General features: G+C 38.9%; 1 non-coding gene across 1 annotated transcript; it reads right to left on the bottom strand.

Moving 5' to 3' along the window:
- Window positions 1-2,720: 2,720 nt before the first annotated feature.
- On the bottom strand, window positions 2,721-2,827 carry LOC139856556 (small nucleolar RNA R71). The gene has a single exon (XR_011762030.1). It is a non-coding gene; the product is annotated as a small nucleolar RNA R71 (small nucleolar RNA).
- Window positions 2,828-6,070: the final 3,243 nt, after the last annotated feature.

Here is a 6,070-nt window from a genome sequence, read left to right as displayed (position 1 = left end):
TTCGTATAGTGGACAAGAAAGTCACCAAGTTAAGAAAGAAACAGATTCCAATGGTGTTAGTGGAATGGCAACATAGTTTAGGTTCCAACTTGACCTGGGAAACCGAGGAGTTAATGAGGGCGCACTATCCCCAGTTGTTTGACCTTGACCAGATTCCGAGGTCGAAATCTTCTTAAGGGGGCTAGATTTGTAACATCCTCATTCGGGCCTAGATGTAAGATTACTAATGTGCCCTTAAGTTAGTATTGTGTTACTATGTGCTTTTATTTTTTAATATTTATTATTAAATAATAATGTGGTTAGGACCAGTTTGTGACAAGGGTCACCGAATAGGTTTGTTTATTTAATTTGGACTTCGTTTGGGTTACCAAATGATGTACAAAAGATATCAGATAACTGATAAATACCCGTGTGTCACACAGTATGGGATTTAATCCCAAATAATAGACTTGTGTCTATCCCTTTCTTGCATTTTCCAGAATTTTCCCAAACCACCCCGTTCTTCATCTTCTCCAACTACCAAAACCCTAATTCCCCATTGTTGATCTTGAGCTCGAATTGGTCTTGGAATCACGTTCTTTACACTCTACTGATTCTTTTAAGGTATGAATCATGAGCTTTCATGATCAATTTGGTGTTAAAATGGTGTTTTTAAGTGTATTAGTTCAAAAGCTTGAATTTGTGTCAAAACAAGTGATTTAAGTGTTGTTATGGTCAAATTGTTGTGGGTTTATAGTCTATAACATGTAGTAATGGAGTTGTGGTAAGTTTTGATGTCGAAAACGAGCTCTAGATCGAGTTTTGGTGAATTTAGCTTGAAGTCCGTAGCCTATGTTCAGTTTCTGAAGAAGATGAACACAGTCGGCCGACTGTCAGTCGACAGTCGACCGACCGACGTAGTGAACCAACCGATTGACAGACAACCGACCGACTGAGTATTGACTTTCGGCCGATTGTGGATATACCAAATGAATCGGCCGACTGGGAATGTCAGTCGACCGGTTGTGTCGACAGTCGACAGACTGAGAGAGTCAGTCGACAGACTGAGTGTCCAGGGCAGAATATTTTACCAAAGTGTTGAGTTTTAGCCGTTATGCTGCCCGTTTGTATTTTGATGATTTTGATGTAAATTTTGAAAGTGCACAAGTGTTAAGGAGAAAAATTTTAGCGGACAGTTTTTCTGACAAAAATTTTTATATTGTGTTATTTGGTGTTAACGGACAGAAACTAACTTGTGTATATGTTTTCTCAGGAGAAAAGGAGAAAGAGAAGGTTCAGTGATTAGATAGCTGAATACCTTCTCGTTTGCTGGTATTTGGTGAGTGGGACTAACTGGAGAATATAGTATATTGTAGCATGTTATATTATGATTGCCATGCTGGTTAGATATACTTATTGTTGTGATTAGTTAGTACCTTGTGATGACTGCATGTTAGTTGATGCTTGTCTGCTGGAGCCCAGTGCGTCCCTATCTTGTGGTAGCCTAATTCGATAGGAGAGATCAACCTGCGGGTTGGGTTCCTCATGTGGTAGCCTATTTGCATCCGTGTAGTATATGTTTGAATGACGCGTACGTTGCGTGTGGATGATTTATGCAGCACGGTATGTAGGAGGAACTTCCGGTAAACCCCAGCCCGATCAACTGGAGGTTAATGGTTTGGCCGAACCGCCGGAGTCTCTGTAGACTACACTATTGGGTGATGTTTGTGTGTTAGACTAAGTGACATGATTAGTATAACACTTATTTATACTATGGCCTGTAGTTAGTCGTACTCACTTAGCTTCGTGCTAATTCCCCTCCATCTCCTCCCTGCAGGTTGTTAGCTTTTGTAGATAGTGCTTTTGGGAGAAGACGGGCATGATGATGTTATGTTTGACAGGGTTAACTCTGATGTGGTCTTTTAGAATATGAACCGTGTACCTTTGAAAATAGAATGTATTTACGTCGCTTCCTATTAATATGTAAATTGTTTTAATGACACGTGACATCGGTTTGTACAAATGTTGACATCGTAATTAATTAATATTATGCTTCCGCCACGTATAAAAAAAAAAAATAGCGGTGTCACATTGTTTTTATTATATATTTGTGTTTGGAGAAAACCTGTTGTTGTTTGTGTTGTGATCAAAGGTAAGGTACCACGGTGTATGAAAAGGAGATCCCAAAAGGATCAAGAGTTTGAACATCCATTTTCCGATCCGTAGAGGCACGTTCAAGGGGTTTATAAACATAGGGAAGAAGGGTATTAAAGAAGAACTTTGAGGTTTTACCATTTTGTATTGAAGAGATGGATGGCAACGGTCAACCACTTCAACCCGAGGGAAATCTATTCGGTCATGGTGACCCAATAATTCACCAATTGTTAATCAAGAACAACAAGTTGATCCAAATGACAAACCAATGTGGAATGCTAGGTTGGTTGCACCTACGGTGATTAAGGAAAGTTGAGGTTAATTTCTTCACGATGATTAAGGATGTGCAATTTCACGGGTTAATGGAAGAAAATCCTTTTGAACACCTTCAACAATCCAATGACATTTGTGATCTTTACAAGCATAAAGATGTTACCGAAGATGCATATAAGTTAAGGGCATTCCCCTTTTCTCTTCAAGGTGATGCTAAAGCTTGGTTAAGGAATCTACCTTCCGACTCGATTAGAACTTTTCAAGATTCAAGTGACACTTTTATCAATCACTTCTTTCCACCATCGAAGGCGGAGAGGCTTAGAATGGAGATCAATGCATTCGCTCAACGGAGTGATGAATCTTTATATGATGCATGTATATGTTTTAAGAAAATGTTGAGAGCGTGTCCACCACATGGGTTAACCAAGAGAGAGTATATCAACACATTCTATCGGGATACGAATTTATTGACAAGACAAGTTCTTGATGTCTCCACGGGAGGCGTGTTCATGTATAAGTCACCAAACGCGGCCGAAACCTTGTTAAAAGACATCCCGATTCATACTTATGAGTGGAATCCTTCACCTAGAGATATGCCAAGGAAGAGTTTAGCTCAAGTGGAGAGTGACAACGATCAAATCACGATTGCTAGCTTGAATAACCAATTTCAATCATACGGGAAGGAGTTGAAGAAGTTACAACAATCTATTGTTGCGATGCAAGTAGGGTGTGAAAGATGCGATGGACCTCACCTCACAAAGAATTGTCCCCAAATCAACCAATGCAATCACATTGATTTGGACGATATCCCAATGAACTCGGATGCTCATGTCAACTATATGAGTAATCAAAATTATCAAAGGGGCTGGTCATCAAACCAAGGCAACAACTCTTACCAAAATAACCAAGGTTACTTCAACCCAAACCAAAGAAAAGTCTCCTTCAACACCCAAAACAACCCACCACCCGAATTTACAAACCAAAACCGAAACCAAGGTTACAACCCAAACTATAACCAAAACCAGAGCAACAACTTCCAATCACAAAACCAACAACCATACAACACCCAACCTTATAACAATAAAAAAAACTCAAGCTATCAAAACAACCAAAGCTATCAACAAAACCAAGGTTATAGCCAAAATTAAAATAACCAAGGTTACAATCAAAACCAACCTCAACAAAACACTCAACCACCTCAACCTTCGAAGAGTTTAGAGGAGATGATGCAAAACTACATAAAGAAGCTAGAGACAACCGAAGCATTTTTAACTAAGGAGAATGAGTTCTTGAAGCAACAACTACTACCTCAACAAGCATCATCCCAAAACCTTGAGAGCACCGTTAGAAGATTATCAGATCAAGTTGCCAAGAGACCTCAAGGAACTTTACCATCAAATACACAAGTGAACCCCAACAATAATTACAACAACAACCAAAACAATCAACTTCAACACCAAAATCAACAAAACTAAAACAACACAAGAGTTATTCCTATTAAGAACAACAATCACAACCAAAACAATAATCAAGCAAGTTCATCAAATTCCACACCCAACCCCAAGTATGATCAACAGAACTCAATTGTTTCAATCAAAGAAGCGGACCAACACGAATGTCCTTATGTCTTTACATTCGACGTTGAAGAGGAAGAGTTTGATATGGATGAAGCATTAGAAATCAATACAATGGAGCTTGGAGTATTTAAGTTCTTGGATGATTCCAAAGTGGCGGAGTACATTCCTATTTGTGTGAAGAATGTGATGTCCATGGAGGCTACCGAGTCACCATACAAGCAATTGGGCAATGATTTCGAGAAAATTGAATTGAACAAGGTCCAAGAAGGGGCAAAGGTAGGAAATGTTTTGAATGCAATGGAGCAAAGGAACTAGGTTGAGGTTCTTGCTACACCAACCATGAGGGAATATGAGGCACCGATCCCATATCCTCAAGCATTGCTACCTACACATCCAAAGGATATGGATTGTAAGTCTATCAAAACCGAAAATGAGAATATCTATGTTAAACTACCCTTGGCGGAAGTGCTCGAAAATATGCCCAACTATGGAAAATTCTTAAAGTTACTTATGGCCAAGAAAAGGGAATGTGAGCAAGCATCCACCGCTTTCCTAAAAAGGGAGTGGATTAGGTTTTAAAAAAAATGTAATCTACCACCTAAAATGGGCAATCCCGGGCCTTTCCTAATTCCATGCAATGTAAACGGGTCGAAGATGTTTACATCATTGGCCGACTCGGGGGCAAGTATAAACTTCATGCCCTACTCAATCTATAAAGAGGTTAGGCCTAGGTGATCTTGAATCCACCAAAATGGGAGTTAAATTAATTGATCAATCTATTGGCCCAAGTGTCGAGATTGCCAAAGATTTAATTTTAAAAATAGGTGAAATGGAGTTCCCGGTCGATTTTGTTATTGTTGACATAAATGAAGATCCAGTTGTGCCCCCTGTATTGGGAAGACCTTTCTTAGCAATCGCGGGTGCTTTCTTTGAGTTTAGAACCGGAAAGTTGACCCTAAGAGACAAAGGAAAGAGCATGAGCTTTCATAGTAAATGCACTAGTTTGCCACCAATGCCTAAAACCACACCACTTGTTGTTGCTAGTGTGCAAGACACTACTAGAACAACTCAAGTTGGTCTACCAACTACGTGTGGGGGGTTGACCAATAAGAAACTAATTGAACCTAAAAGTGAAATTGATGTCCTTCATAAGTCTATGAAATAGCTATATGGACGGGTTCATCGTGCTTCATCCAAGAAGGATGAACGCTTGAGAAAACGCCTAGTGTCAAACTTGTCAAAACGTGAAAAGGGCAAACTTAAGGAATTGATTAATGAAGCTAAGGTGATGGACAATTAGTTGTTGTTAATGATAAATGATGGTTATCAAGGTGGTGATTCCCTTAGCTAAAAGGGAAGGGAATTCTACCACCCCGGTATTAGTTGAACACTTAACTAAATTGGAGTCGGGTGATAGACTCGTTAAACACTTTCCACAATCGTGTAGATAGCTCATTTAGTTGCATTTCATATAAGTTGTATGATATTGTCTTTTCGTAGCTTGCATTATCATTTAGGTTGCATTTCATGCATTTGGGTAAACTAGAAAACATCAAAAATAGTTTGTGAATGAGTTAGATTGTGCTTAACGTTTGAAAACTGCATTTCCTGGTGAGGAACGACGTTCTGGATTCTGGAACGATGTTCTTGATTAAATATGTTAACAAAATCACTTTCTAGGAAGATTGAGGAACGACGTTCCTTTTTAAGGAACGATGTTCTTGTTTAGTGTAGGAATGACGTTATGGGTTTCTGGAACCACGTTCTAGTGTGCAAAGGAACGACGTGCCACTTTAAGGAATGACGTTCCTGACCCCATTTTAATGTGTTTTGGGGGTTATTTGACTCACTCTATCACACACCCACACCTCTTTTTCTCTCTAAATTGACACACACACTAAAAAAACCCTAATCTTAACATGTAAATTACTCACTAATCTTCTAGAATCTTGCATTATCAACAATAATGAACTTCCTTAGAGTATGATTCTCACCTCTATCTTGCTTAATTTCATGATTATTTGTGATTTTAATGCTTTATACTCTATTTGCTTTATATGATGACTATGTTTGATTTAGGTTGATTG

Source organism: Rutidosis leptorrhynchoides, chromosome 6, assembly GCF_046630445.1.
Source record: "Rutidosis leptorrhynchoides isolate AG116_Rl617_1_P2 chromosome 6, CSIRO_AGI_Rlap_v1, whole genome shotgun sequence".
Lineage (NCBI taxonomy): Eukaryota > Viridiplantae > Streptophyta > Magnoliopsida > Asterales > Asteraceae > Rutidosis > Rutidosis leptorrhynchoides.
This window is presented reverse-complemented; position numbering and strand designations above follow the sequence as displayed.